A 15,919-nucleotide genomic window follows, 5' to 3' on the forward strand; every position below is an offset into this window, starting at 1 on the left:
GAGTTGATCATATTATACATCTTTCTGCTTCAAATATTCATTGCATCTCATCGGTTATAGACTAAATATAGTTTCATACAGTTTTGAGGACTAATGACAGAGGAAAATATTATTTAAAACTTGATTTTACTTCTTGATTCACACATGTACCAACATTTTGGGCTGAAAGTTACTTTGCTGGTTATTTTCCTCTTTCATAAGTAAGTCCCAAAGTCATACATCCCATTCCTTGGATGCTTGCTTTGCTGTTTTTTAAAAGAAACAAGATCTCTTTTATAGTCCTCAAGAGTATCCACACAACCGACTTCCACTGGCCTGATAGCTTCCTTTGAAAGCATTAGGTGGGGGCTCAACTGCTGAACCAAAAAGGCCAGAGAATGTCCACTGAACACGAGGCATGGAAGAGTGAATACAACTGTGTACACCATTACCCAAAGTCCTGTTACCTTTTCCTGACTCCTCAAGCACAATAAATGCAGCACACCCAGAGCCCAGAGCCTTTCACAGCATACTGCCTCAGCCACAGCTCTGGGGAACACCACAAACCCTGGAGAATATACCCTCATGTGGAAATTTTGCCCATAGAATTGTGGTGGGTTTCTGTTGTGGTTTGAGTCCCTTTATGACTAATTGTAATGGCCAGTTTGTTTACCATTTCTTTTCTTTTAAGAGTATGAGTGGCTACAAAACATTACTATGGGGATAGTTTCCTGGGTTTGGGTTTTTGTTTTTAACCAGTAAACCAGTCCTTATAGAAATGTAGCTGCTACAGAAAGGAAGGATTGGGGTGGGGTGGGGAGGGGAGGGAAGTGTTGGGAGAGAATGCAAGAAGTCTAACTTGTAATTCTACCTCTCTGCCCTGAAGGGGAAATCATTTCCCAATAATAAAAGTGTGGTACAGACTAGATTCTTTATTTAGTCTTAGCTCCTTCCAAGGACAGTGAAGGGAAAATTCACGTCCTGAAACTGCTTAAGCACGTCCACATCCACCCCTGGCCTCTGCAAGATGCTACCACATGGCCTTGGGGAATAATGAATGCCAAGGTGTGTCAGGCCAGCCAGCTGACCGTCGGCTGTGCTTGTAACACTAATGGCTCCTTGTTTTCATGCTTAAAATATGCACCCCCTGGAACCATCATCTCTCTTGGTCAGATGTGTGTGATGTGATTTACATTATGGAATGCAGAAGAGGCAAGTGCTTGCAAGCGCTCTGATCCTGAAACTGGGTTTCTGTTATGTACATGATCCCTATTGCCTTTTGTGGTGACCTTAATACATTTGTTACAACTTTAATTTCGCACTCATTTTAAAAGGATTCATTTTCTATCAAGCCCTAAGCCCAAAATAGCTGCGTGGAAGATAACTGTGCTAAATTACCAAAATGTCCTGAAGCCTAATTTTTGCTGTCCACAAGCTCCTTTTTGCTGTGGTCTGGGAGTCCTTGGCCCTGGCTCCCAGGAAGACTATTGTGTTAGTAACTGAGCGGCAGGAAACAACAGCCCTGAGTCCACCCTCCCGGCAGTCACCTCCTGCTGAGCAGGGTGTGGGTGGACATATCTGGGGTTCCCAGCTTCCCAAAGAGATAGGACAGGTCCCATGGAGACATTTTTGATGCATTTGCCAGAACTATCTACGTAAATATCTTTTACTTCCTCATGAAGCTGTGTTTGTATTCATTGAAACTTACTTCTCAGGCGGATGTAAGGAGTAAGGAATAAACTTAATGTTTCTGGGAGCCAGAACACCTGGTTCTTTAGTTTTATTATGCCTTTACTAGATCACTGACCCACCACTAGACTTTGGTGACTTGCTGAACCTTTCTGAGCCTTGGTTTAAGAACCCTAGGTTGAATTAAGAAAAGTCTAACAGGTTTTTTTTTTCCTGTAAGGTCTTTCAGTCTTTGATATGATAATGAGTATTATAAGCTCCAAGAGTGTGCAGTGAGTCCCAAACTGTCAGGACTATTGAACAATTCCCCCTCTTGCCTCCTCCCTCAAAAGAAAAAAAAACTATTCTCATATCCTGGACTCTATTACAACTTTACTATATAATATGGCTTAAAGAAGTTTTAGAAATGAAAATATCTTTCCTACTCTAAAGTTCTATAAATTCATCAATATGAAGACAATGTAGAATTACACATATTTAATGGAGATCTAAAAAGATGCTGTTATATCAATCAAGGACTTATGTTGCAGATAAAAGTATTCACTATAGCTAGTTTAAGCAGAAAGGGATTTATTATAACCATTAGGTTATACCATCTGTAGGAGCACCAAAGAACCAACCTCGAATGCTACCAAATAAGCTCAAGAAAAAGTTAGCTAGAAAAAATACTCAACCATATCAGTTATTCTAGTAAAAATCCCCCTGCTGCCACTGCTCACTGCTTGGCACACATGGCAGTAGGAGTGAAAACTCCACTGACACTGCCCTGGAAGCACCAGCAGTGCCACTGTGCTGGCTGAAAGGTGCAGTCGTCTCCTTGCCTGTGAACATCACCTCGCCTCGGCCACGCCTACCTCTAAATGGCACATTGTGGTAGGTAGAATTCTGAGAGGATCCCCAAGATTCCTGCTCCCTGATGTGCATGCCTTGTACAATACCCTCTCCTTGAGTGTGAGCGGGACTTGTGAGTGTGATGGGGCATCACTTTCATGTTTACGTTCTATTCCTGAGCAGAGGGCCCAGCTACCCCACACCCATACTTCTGATCTGCAGAAACTGGAAGCCAATAAATGATGCTCTTTTAAGCCATTAAGTCTATGTAATTTGCTAAGCAATAACAGAAAACTAGTACTTGCTTTTGTATGACAGAGCCCAGGTTGCACTTCAAAGTTAAATTACAAGGGTTTTGAGGACATGTCATTTTTAGTTTTTCATTCTCTATAATTTTGTAAGAGAAGCAAGAAGTGGCTGGTGTTGGTACTGAGTAAATCATTCTCTATTATCAGCCATGTCCTTTTGGGGGAATTCTTTTCCAAAATGTCTCTCATAAGTCATATGGTAAGTTTTAAAAGTCCCTAAGATTTTTTTAAGATGGCAAAAATCAATCTATCTAATGAATATTCAAGAAAATATAATTAACATTTTTGTCAGCAAATTTCATATGAATCAAACAGTTGTCTCAACTGACATGCCAATATTCCTGATGATTCCTCTATAAAAAAAAAAAGTGTTTCTTCATAGAACAGACAACTCTTAGGAAATCAACACTATTACAGGAATGGGCCCTCTAGTGGGATTGTTTGTCTGGAGAGTTTTTTCATCCGCTTACGCACACATTGGTATTACAGGCATGAGGCCTGGCCACAGAGTCTCACCAACGCTGTGCATATTGATCATATTCTAGGTGGTTTTTTTTTTTCAGTGAGAACCAAACAATGCATCAATAAGAACTAATAGGAAGAGGAATTAAAAACACTTTTCCCCAAAGGGAAGTGTTAGGGCAAGTTTTATTTATCTGATAGCATGCTGTTATCTCTTCCTGGGAGTGTGAGAGAATACAGATCCCATATTGCTCCTGGAAAGTCAGAAAGTTTTCTGATAAAGCTGAATTTGTTCCTACCCCTACACATATGCCCATTCACATTACCAATGTCGAACCTACTATCTTTCCCACACTAAAGTTGTTCCGTTTCTGTTTGTTACATCAAGTAAATGTTAACCATACCCTTTGCCTCATTAATGCTCCCTGACCCAACTTCCTCTCACTTTAGAACCACCCGTGGTGAGGAAGAATGAACAGTGAGAATGATGGTTAAGAAATTGTGATCTCCAAAAGCAAAACAGAAAGCCCTGTTTGCTTTACCTCATGTCGTAATTTCCCAGATGTGTTCCTCTTGGCCAATGTTGAGCCAGGCATTTTCTCTCTTGAAGGCTGAGCAACTTCTTACAAAATCACACACTGTGGGTTTTCCCAGGTGCATGTTATTTCCTAAGTGGTACTAATAACAACCCCTTAGTTTTTACAGTGCTGAAAGTTCACAAATGCCTTCAGAAGGGCCTGTCTCAGTTCATTTAACTCTCACAATAGCTCAATAAGGGTGAAGGCAAGTTTCTTTATTGGTAGTTTATAAATAGCAGAAACTTGCATTTCTAGAGTTATATGACTGGTCTAAACTGCAGTAAGCCACTGTGCTGAGATGGAACCCAAGTCTTCTGAACATAAGTGATGCATTTCCCCCCAGGCCTCCTGTCCTCTGGCAGACATATTGATGAATGGATGGAAATAGATACTCAGTAGGCAATGACTTTTTATTGTTCCCTGGTCTTGCCCACCCAAATCCTCTGCCACACATTTAAAATATACATCCAACCTGGTTACCAGGTCAAATACAAGTTCCCAAGCATAAATCTAGATCCTGCCTAGCTCATAAGTCTTCCTCTTCATCCTTCAGGAACACCCCATTTCTTATAGTCTGTTCCTCATACTTTGTGGCCTCTGCCTAGACTTGCCTCTGACTCCCTTGTCTGTCTCAGTAAATTGTTGTTGCCCTTGAAATCTCTTCTCAGCCTTTGCCCAGGCTGGTCATGATAGTCCCCTTCTGTGTCCAGTCTGCTCCTCTGTTTATTAAAATTTCTGTTAATGTGTACACACCCTCACTAGGGCATGAGCCCACTGAGGTGTCTTATTCATCTTGTGTCCTCTGTACTTAACACAGTGCTGGGAATTTCATGACTGAGATGTTTGCAAAATTAGGATTTTTTTAAAAAAGGAATGGTTTTATTGGGTAGGAAATAAAAATAAACAAAAGTGAGCCTAAGGAGGTGTAGCTTCCCTATCTAAACTTGCTCTGTGGAAATTGAGTCTAGAAAAGGAATATATAGCCATGAGCAAGGCTGGCAATGGGGGTGGAGAACAGAGGGAATAATGCCAACAAACTCCAGACAGTTCTGCTGAGGATCCTTGGATTTAAAGTCATACATTTGGGTACTTCCATGACCATGGCCTTTCACCTCGTCCTTCCAGAGGACCTGCTGCAGGAAACATAGCTGACTCAAACTGCCGCACCTTTAGATTCACTGTGGCATGCACATAAGGTCGAGCTTCCTGCTTGCTCCTCCCAGATGATAATAGAGCACCATGAGGTTCTGGGGAGAAATAGTAGATCCAGGCCACCTCTGCCTGACATAGGACATCTCTAAGGGGAAATTTGAGCTCAGGGAGATTGGGAGTCCCCAATGGCCTGGCTGAGACTTTGTCAGACTGCACCGTGGTCTGAGGCTCCTTCCAGCCCAATCCTCTCTTCTCTTTCCTTTTACAGACCTGCTTCACGGTCTAAAGGCTCTCCTTGCCTACTCATACTCCTTTCCTTTTTTCCTCCACAAGTGTTTCCCCAATAAATTCTCTGCTCACAATATCCTATCTTGCCATCTGTTCTTCCAGGAACCCAAATTGACAGAGTTACTTTAAGATTTACATCTAAAAGTCAAATTAAAAAATTACTGCTCTAAATCTGTGGACTATGCCCCAAACTTAACAATGCTCTTAGTCTAAAGCTATGTAATAGTTTAGAATCAGAGCTTAAAATACCATGGGACAGGACAAACGGGTTCTGCCTCTGCAGATGTAGGTACACACAGGTAAACTGGAGGATAAAAGCAGCCCAGGTTGGCCTGTCTACCAATCCTTGACCACGTGGGCTGAAGCAAACACAGTTCTATATAGCAATATGTCAGTAACTCAGCCTGGCTGGTTTTCTTATCCTCTTTATCCTTCTGAACCTAGTATTAACATGTTCTGTAGTTTTTGCCTTTCTTCAAATTGGAAGTTTAAAAAAAAAGGTGAATGAACTTTTCCAACATAGCCAAAAGAAACCAAGGTTTATGTCAACCATGATGGAATCCTAGGTTGTTGAAGCTTCTTGGGATTAGTGCAGTGTCTCTTACTTTTATTCAACTCATTGAAAAACATAAAAGAATGTAAATTATGGCCCTTTCCAGACCTATCCTAGAGATTCTTATACAACTCTGTGGGAAGAGTTGGTCCCAACCTCTGAGAAACCTGGGGGAAAACATTTCTCAGAACTCTTTTTATTTCTATATTTTAATTTTACAGAAATTGTATCTTTTTTATTTTCCAAATGTGAAATTATATAATGATATTCAATATATTTTTTCAAACTACAAATATCCTAATGAAGATTTTTATGTATTCTACCCCATTCCTGAATATTGAGATAGGTCTTTTTAACATCAGTTGAAAAATATTGGCCTGTTCTAACACCTTGGAAGATTAAAATTATTAAGGCCATAAATTAAATGATTAGCTCAAGTTTGCAAAATTACTAAAACTGGAAACATTTTAATGTTATATAAATTGGCTTTAATAAATTTGAAAAGTATAGTCCAATATTTTTGAGAGTCAATGAATATAATGATAAAAAATAATTCCTACCCCCAAAATGATAAACTAGGATATATCTCCTATGGTATAACTTCATTCTGTTAAGTTCCTATGACCTCTCTTCTCCATGGCCTCTTGCAGTGAACACAGAAAGTAGCAGGGCACGATTCCTGCCCTCCAGGGACTCTCAGTTTAGTGGACACTACAGACATGTGAATAGATGACCTCAATTTATAAAGTATGTTCAATGATGGAAAAAGAACAGTGATGCCAAAGCACAGAAGAGAGCAAATGAACCAAGGCTGATAATGGTCAGTCAGGAAGGCTTTCTGGAGCAGTCTTCTTGCCACTACGAGATGGGATGCTTCTGAGGACAAGCTTGTAACTTCTTCATCTTACTAATGCCACAGCGCCTACTACTCTATCTGACTTAACAGCCCTTCACAAATATCCTTGACACTTTTAATTAACATTTCTTAACAAAACTCTATAGCCAAACAGTTTTTAGTTCTTGTTAAACACCTACAAAATTATACTCATTACTATTTTTTTGCAAATTTTCTTTATAATTGAGCTAAATGTACAAAATCATATAATAACCCTCCCTCTGGGAAAAAAACAACAACATTCCTATGCTTTTCTAACCAAAAGGAAATTTTCCTTTCACCACCTCTTTTGTTTTGCTTAAGAGAACTTGGATCTTTGAATGTTTTGTATAAGTGAAAACAAAAACAGAATCCTGTTTGTATAAACTTGCAATAAAAATGATAAAAATAAACTAATTAATTTAAAAAATTTCTTTGATCGGATGGCTAGCCTGAACCACTTTACTCATAGTATAGGGCAAGAATCAAAAAGTTTTAGGGACATGTTGTTACAGGGTCTAAAATTTGGTCATTGTCAGCTGCCTCTTTGCCTCCAACTTTCTTTCCTCCTCCCCCCTGCATTGGCTTCAGCACTGGCCTGGACAAGCAGTGTGACAACACTGCCTTTTTCTCAGAATACTAGAACTGTGCCACCCACAGTCCAATGGCTGGAGGCCAGGCGACTGCCAGCAGCACAGATGGGAGTCAGGCTGCGGCACGCAACAGTTCCTGCTAGGCGCTCTTTCCTGACGGCTCACTTGGAATTGCCACTGTCAACAATGATGGACAAAAAGTATGGGCTATAAAAGAAATATGTGACATGGGAAGTCAAAAAACTTGACTTCCTGTTTTATTACTTCCTAAATGTATGACAACTAGCATTTCTCCTAATCTGCTCGGTTTACCTAACAGTTATTATAAGAATCAAAATGAGACAATGAAAATTAAGTTTAATTTCTGTAAGTGATGGGGAAAAGAGCTATTCTCATATGTATTTGGTCAGGGTGTAAATTGTTAGACTTTCAGGAGAACAATTTGGCAGTAATTAATCAGACTTAAAAAATGCCCAGACCTTTGGCCTAGTTACTCCTGTTCTGGAAATTTAGCCTCAGGAAATAATTAAGAAGGTGCAGAAAGATATATATAAAAGGATGTATACCAGTGTGCTAATAACAAAATGTTAGAAATAATCAAATGTTCAATCATAGAAACTGGTTAAATAAATCAGAATATACCTATATAATGGAGTATTATATAGCTATTAAAAATAATATGAAAATAAAAAATACAGCTATTAGTACATAAAAGTGTGTAAAACGTAATTATTATTAAGTGTACAACCAAGTAAAAATGTGTACATATGACATATATGTATATTTATGTCACATGGAACTTTACTCCACATATACACACAGAGAGTCCAGAGTTTAACTCAGAGTAATGCTATTTTACTTTTATTTTATTTTTCATCTATTTATGTGACAGTATTTTCTACTTTTTCTATAATGTGCATGTATTTTTATTAGAATAGGAAAAATAACTTTAAAAAGTAGAATAAAATATATGAAAATTTGTTATAACACTTGTTTTACAAATATTAAAGGTATTACAAATATACAAATATACAAATACATGGTATTACCATGTTCTGGTAGCTTCTATAAGATGCTATTTTTACAGTATGTCTAGGGATCAGAGTACTACATACATGTATGAATACATACAGAGTACTACTACATACAGAGTACTACATACATACATAAAATGGCCCAGATTTTGTCATCTCCATGACATATCTGTCACTGTGAATTTATCATTGAAAAAGCTTCTCCTGTTTCTAAGGTGAGAGCCTGCTAAACATTTAAAATGCTGAACTATTAAAAAAAAAGGATCATCTCCATGCTGAAAGTGATGGCAGTATTGTAAATAGGAAGAAAAATGGATCCATTCATCTTCATAAAACGAAGTTTGACTGTCTTTACCCACAAACTATATGTTCTAAAATAGTTACCCCATTTGCAAATAGGAGACTCTAGTTCCATTGCAGGTTCCGGCGAAACCTTTTTGCAAAAACTCAGACATGTTTAACTTGTCTGTGCTTGAATTAATTTGTCTATTAAATGAATATCATGTTAGCAAAGCCTTTAAATGAAGTTTAGTTGTTGAATGTAAAAATGTTATAAACCTCCTGAAAATGGAGATGGTGGAGAATTTGGGATAGAAAAAAAAGAAAGCTTTTATAGTTCTTTAAGAAAATGTCATAGTCATTTCTTGATGAGAGGCTACAGAGTTTCTTTAATGGGGCAATCCTAGTGCTCTAACTGCGCTGCTGCTAAGATGTGAACTACTGGCATTAATATCCAATTTAAAAACACTACTTTTTAAAAAAAATTGGATCAAATCTTTTAAAGACATTTTTAGCTAACTTTAATTTAAATGCTATTTTTACTAAAAAATGCATGAACTTTTAATATGATACTTCTAAATTATATAGTACTTATTTTTCAAAATAAAGTCAAATACTGAATTATATTTTAATTATCAATTCATGAATATATGTAAACATAACTGATAAAGTGAAATCTATGTCTTTATCATTATAATTATATCACATTTGACTGCTTTTCAAAGTAAATATTCATGTGAAACTGGTTATAAGACATTCCATAATAAACATATCATGCCTGAGTTACTGAGAGAACAGTAAATTATTCACTTTCAGAAGGTATATTAATTATTTTAGAACATTAGGTCAACATATCTCATTTTTCCCAATTCCCAGAACATACCATGAATTTACAAGGGATGATAATTGGCATTCACATTTCTTTTCCTTTTTTCCATCATCTTTAGTCTACTATCAGTGTTTTTATATTCTTAATTAAGTAAGAATTTGTGCCTGACATGTCCAATCCATTCTGAAAGTTGCTGTGGGAAATACAACATAATTAAGCTATCAAAAAATTACTATCAAGTAGGAGGTTAAGGCATAGGCACAAAAATCTCTCAATACAAGTAAACATGAAGGGATGCTGTACACACTGTAGTGTTAAAGACAATAAAGATAACCCACTCTCAAAAGGAAGATGAGAGTTCTCATGCCCATGCTGAATTAGACCTACATACGAAAAATACATTTCCAAGAACATAATAGGTACTAAATAAATGCCAAGGAATTTTTTATACCCTTTCCTTTCCCTCAGAAGGAAGTGTTGAAAATAAAAGTGAGAATTAAGCCTTAGATGGATAAGATCTGAAAAGGTGGTGGGTGGGGGAAAAGATTTGAAAAGGCAAAAAAGAGTGGAATAGGCATTAATACAGGACATTATTATGACAAAAGGTGCAGAGGTAGGGTGACATTCTGAATTAGTAAACTAATTTCTTCAGTTGTAATAGAGTTGTTGATAATGGAGGATTGGGCTATATGAGGGGGAGTCTAGTGACTTTTAGTGTTTGAACTTAGAAGCAGGCCTCTATATACCCATACTATTAATTGAGTATCAAGTTCATGTCAAACCTAGAATGAGGGCTGGGCCTCATCAGTACCTCTAGTCCTCTTCTTCTCCTTCCTTGCCAACAGTCCCTTCTGTCTTTACTCCCAAAATTATCTTGCTTAGATTCTGTGGTCAAATGTTCTGATGCCTCTCTTTAAATTTTCCTGCCCTGTTGTCTTTCCATAGCATCCACCAGACCCTAGGTGAACTCAGCTGTTTTCCCCATGTGACTTAGCAGGCATGCTTCAGTACTGTGAGGTGCAGGTAAGACGGAATTGGGTGATTTGCTATCATAAACATCTGATCACCATTCTCAGCTGAGCTGTCCAACTGGATTATTAAAGAACCTGTAAGGATTTCTTAGCCATTCTACAATTTTCCACATTGCTTTAAGCTCTCTTGCTCCTCTTCTAGAATCTCTGAAAGCTACAATTCATCTTACATTTCCTTCTGATAACCTTTCCTCCTACTCTACTGGGAAAATGGAAGTCATCACAAGTCTCAAATTCTATCAGACTTATTAGATCTACTTTCAGTTTCAACCCTGTTTTTTCTCTTATACTGAATCTATCACTTTATATAAAGTCAATCACTCAACTATATTTGTGTTCTATGAATTTCATCCCAGTATTCTCAGGGACACTGATCTATAATTAATCCCTCCTTCCCCTATATCCGACCTTCTAAGAGAGGTTGTATATACCTCCTTCTCTTACTTCTTCTCATTAGTAATTAAACTCAGATCTTATGGCAGGGAAATGGGGACCACTCTCTTTCAACATTCCTTTTATCCAATGTTTTACTAAAGTTCTACTCTTCATTATGAAACCTCTTGAAACCCTTGATATACTCACTTTTGTTTCTTGACTTCCCACTCATCCTCTTTACTATACTGTAACCTAGTTTCTTCTAACATGATTCTACCAGAATTTCTTTCACCAAGATCACCAAAATCTATGTAGAAATAAATTTTCAGTCATTTTTTGGTTGCCTATTCTTCAGGATTTAACACTGTTGATCACTCTTTTAAATATTCTTTTTTTGTGGATTCTATGGCTCCTCACTCTGTTGGTTTACTGCTTACCTTTCTGATTCTCCCTTTGCAGTCCCCTTTACAATTTTCTTTTCCAACCCTACTTCATAGAGAGTAAATATTAGCCTTTTTCCATTTGCACACTTTCTCTGGGCTATCTTATTTATTTTCAAGAATCCCGACTTCCAGCCAAGATGGAGGCATATGTAGACACACTGTGCCTCCTTGCACAATCAAAACTAAAGACAACAAAAATTTAGAAACAAAAAAAAACAACCAGAACAGAGAGAAATGAACTGTACAGAAGTCTAACAACCATTCATCCAGACCGGTAAGAGGGGCAGAGTCGGAGGCCTACCGAGAGGGGTAGAGGGGTCCAGGGGTCCAGGGGTCCAGGGGTCCAGGGGTCCAGGGGTCCCAGCAGGAAAAAGTGGTGGCTGGCAGACTCGGGCACGCAGGGTGCAGGTGGCAGTTGGCAGACCCCAGATGCTCAGGGGCAGCTGATGGACCCGGTGGGAGACCCTGGGTGTAGAAGGCAACAAGCAGACCCAGTGAGGCGTACAAGGCAGCTGGCTGTCCACAGTCACACATTCGCGCAGATAAACCAGGCAAAAACAGGCAGTGACACAGACTTGCAACCCAGGGACCCAGTGCCAGGAAACAAAGCCTAAAGTCACCAATTGAAAACACCTGTGAGGGTTGAGGCCGGGAGAATCTCCCAGCCTCACAGGAGAGTTCCTTGGGGAGACCCACAGAGTCCTACAATGAACACAAGCCCACCCGCCTGGGAACCAGCACCAGAAGGGCCCAATCTGCTTGTGGGAAGAGGCAGAGGAGACCAAAATCCCAGAGAGAGCGGAGCCAGTGCCATTGTTCCCTCTCTGACCCTGCCCCCACATACAACATCACAACCCAGTGACTGAGGTGCCCCGCCCTGGTGAACACCTAAGGCTCTGCCCCTCAAACATTAATAGGAGTGACCAGAACCCCCCCTCCCCCCCAAAAAAAGGCTCAAAAAGAACAAATCAAAGCTCCACAGCCAATACTTTTAAGGGACCAAGAGATAGCCAACCTATCAGATGCACAGTTCAAAGCACTGGTGACCAGGATGCTCACAGAATTGGCTGATTTTGTTTGCAAATTAAATGAACAAATGAAGGTTACAATAAGTGAAATTGAAGAAAAATGCACATGGAACCAATAGTGATGGATAGAAAACCGGGTTTCAAATCAATGGAGTGGACCAGAAGGAAGAAGAAAACAACCAAACAGAAAAGAATGAAGAAACAAGAATTCAAAAAAATGAGGAGAGGCTTAGGAACCTCCAGGACATCTTTAAACGTTCCAACATCTGAATTATAGGGGTACCAGAAGGAGAACAGGAAAAGCAACAAGTAGAAAACTTGTTTGGACAAATAATAAAGGAGAACTTCCCCAATCTGGCAAAGGAAATAGACTTCTAGGAAGTCCAGGAAGCTCAGAGAGTCCCAAAGAGGTTGGACCCAAGGAGGAACACACCAAGGCACATCATAATTACATTAGCTAAGATTAAAATGAAGGAGAGAATTCTAGAAGCAGCAAGAGATAAGGAGACAGTCACCTACAAAAGAGTTCCCATCAGATTATCAGCTGATTTCTTAAAAGAAATCTTACAGGCAAGAAGGGGCTGGAAAGAAGTATTCCAAGTCAGGAAAGGCAAGGACCTACATCTAAGATTGCTCTATCCAGCTAACCTTTCATTTATAATGGAAGGGCAGATAAAGTGCTTCTTAGATAAGGTCAAGTTAAAGTTCATCATCACCAAGCCCTTATTATATGAAATGTTAAAGGGACTTACGTAAGAAAAAGAAGATAAAAAATATGAACAGTGAAAAAAGACATTAAACTCACAGTTATTAACAACCACACCTAAAACAAAAAGAAAAACAAACAAAGTAAACAACTAGAACAGGAAGAGAACCACAGAAATGGAGATCACATGGAGGGTTAGCAACAGAGGAGTGGGAGGAGGAGAGGGGGGAAAAGGTACAGAGAATAAGTAGCATAGACGGTAGGTAGAAAATAGACAGGGGAGGGCAAGAATAGTATGGGAAATGTAGAAGCTAAAGAACTTATGACACATGGACATGAACTAAAGGGGGGGAATGTGGGTGGGAGGGGGTGGGCAGGGTGGAGGGGAGTGCAGGGGAGAAAATGGGGCAATTATAATAGCATAATCAATAAAATATATTTTAAAAAGTAAAAAAGAATAAAAAGAATCCCAAATCCTCTAAAGCTTTCATCTCGGTCTCTTCTATAAACTTCAGACCCATATCTCCAACTGCTTTCTGGATATCACCAAATGGATATTCGTGAACACCCCAAACTCAATATAGTTCCCAATGGAACTTATTCCCCTCATCTCCCAAGTGACTTCCTTCTGGACATTTTTTGTCTCAGTGAAAGGCACCATCCTCCAGCCAACTGCTCAAGTGTGAACTGGAGTGGTTTTTGTCTCTCTCCCTCTCTCTCTCACACACACACATGCTCACACACACACACTCAATCTACCACAAAGTCCTACTGAGTCTGACATTGATTACTACAACATTCCCATCACCCAGTTTATTTTATCTTTTCAACCATCTCAATGATTGAAACTGTTCCAAGTTGTGTGACTTTGTAAGTCAGTAGTGTAGCTAAAACACTCATATGTGGGAAGGTTGAAAGTTCTGGCTTCCTTTATATAGAATATTTTTTAAAAATCTGGGAAAGGTTTTTCTATTTCTTTTTCTCACGTTCTTAATGATAGCATGGGTAAGATGATGTTCCCAATTTTTCACAACAACTTTCTGCAACTACACATTGTCAATGTTTGTTCATGCTGACAAACCTCGGAGGAATGTGTTTTCTTTCTGAAAACTAACATTTCTACAGCCTGGGCAAATACAGGTTGTTGCTGTTCATCTGAAAATATCAACTATATATCTTAGCAGGCTGGACTGAAACAACTAACTCAATGTAACAAATAGCTGCTGAAATTAAGAGGAATTGTGAGAATGTCACAAGGAAATCTAATTACTTCCCTGTTATCCCCGAATCAACAACAGAGCTCCTATGCAGGACAAGGATCACAAGTGGTGTGAAGCTGGTCCCGTGGCCAGTCAGACCTTTTCCTCATTCTCTGTTGAAAGAGGTCCATACATGGATTTCCACTTTAAAGCTCCCTGTCTGTGTTTTCTTTTTTTGAAAGATAATATGCCTTTGTAGATACCATAAATTCTTTTCTACATTTAAGGGGAACAATAAAGAAAAATAAACTTAGTACAAATCTAAGGGATGGATGTACAACAATACTTCTAGTAGAAAACAAGCGAAAAACACCCATTAGATAGAAAGTCCTGTTTCAGACATACATTAATTTCATATATTTTAATAGTTTTAAGTATGATTTACATTAGGAAATGGCTGGTTTAGCAAATACTCAAGGGAAATCCTCAAGTTTTCTTTCCTTCACCTTCCCCCACGGCAAGCCTTCACATCCCATTTCCAAGCTAAAATCTAAATCTACCCAAATTCTCCTATTACTCTAGCTGCATCCTCATGCAAGCCACCACCATCCTGCAGGGTCATTTGCAACAGCTTCTAGCTGCCTGTTTCCTCTTTGACTTCTACTAGAATCTCTGGTTCCATGCAGTGTCAAATTGACCATTTTAAAATACACTATAATTCAGATCATGTCGTCCCTGTGCATGAAACCTTTCAGAGAATTCCCTTTGCCCATAGAGAAAGAAAGAGAAAGAAAAACTTGCCCCATCCTAAGAGCCTGTGATCCAGCTCCTGCCTAATCCCAGCTGCCTCCCTGATCTCACCTTGCACTCCTCTCCCCATCTCTCTTCCATCCAACCACATTCCTTGTTCCTCAGACCCACCACTTCTGTTCCCTCTGCCTGGAGCCATCTCTTTCCAGATTCTTCATGGCATTCAGCTCTCAGCCCCACTGCCAAAGGTCTCCTCTGATCGCTCAGTCTGAATTAGCTGTCTTTACTTTCTATCTCATCATCCTGTTTCATTTTCAATATATTCAAAGGTCTGAAATTATCTTGTTCATTTTTTTGTTTTCCTGTTAGAATATAATTTCATAACTACAGAAATGTTTCCTATTTTTCTCACAGCTGATTCTTGGTGTCTAGAATGGGGATCAGCACTTTTTCTGTAAAGGGCCAGAGAGTAAGGATTTTAAACTTTGCAGGTTATATAGTCTTTGTCACAACCACTCAGCCCTAGTATGGCCACATGAAAGCAGCTGTAGATGATAAGTAATTGTGTTGTATTTGTGTTGACTTATAAGCATTGAAATTTGAATTTCACATAATTTTAATGCTTCACAAAATATCATTCTTCTTTTGATGTTTTTCAACCATTTAAAGAAGCAAAAACCATTTGTAGCTCATGAGTTGTGCAAAAACAGGCAACTGGCCAGATTGGGCCTGTGGCCATAGCTCACCAATCTCTGATCTGGAATGGCTATTGCTGTGTATAGGAGGCTTGCAAAATTAAATATATATATATATATTCTTTAAATGAATGAATAAATGGGTAACAAGAAATAGATTTTCCTTGTAGACATTGTACTGCCTCAGTCCTCAAGGTTGATCTGCTCTACCTACTTGTTTGTGCGAACGCCTGATTGTAAGCC

General features: G+C 38.9%; 1 long non-coding RNA gene across 2 annotated transcripts in view; it reads right to left on the minus strand.

Moving 5' to 3' along the window:
- LOC123822055 overlaps positions 1–15,227 on the minus strand; it is a 113,410-nt gene extending 98,183 nt beyond the window's left edge. For both annotated transcript variants that reach the window (XR_006786208.1, XR_006786207.1), the window contains exons 1-2: positions 15,093–15,227; positions 11,600–11,763 (exon numbers count right to left, since the gene is read on the minus strand). This is a non-coding gene — a long non-coding RNA (uncharacterized LOC123822055). The remainder of the gene's footprint in view (positions 1–11,599; positions 11,764–15,092) is intronic.
- Between the last annotated feature and the right edge of the window lie 692 nt (positions 15,228–15,919).

Source organism: Phyllostomus hastatus, unplaced genomic scaffold (genome assembly GCF_019186645.2).
Source record: "Phyllostomus hastatus isolate PE091 unplaced genomic scaffold, TTU_PhHast_1.1 phas_contig_40, whole genome shotgun sequence".
NCBI classification, from domain to species: Eukaryota; Metazoa; Chordata; class Mammalia; order Chiroptera; family Phyllostomidae; genus Phyllostomus; species Phyllostomus hastatus.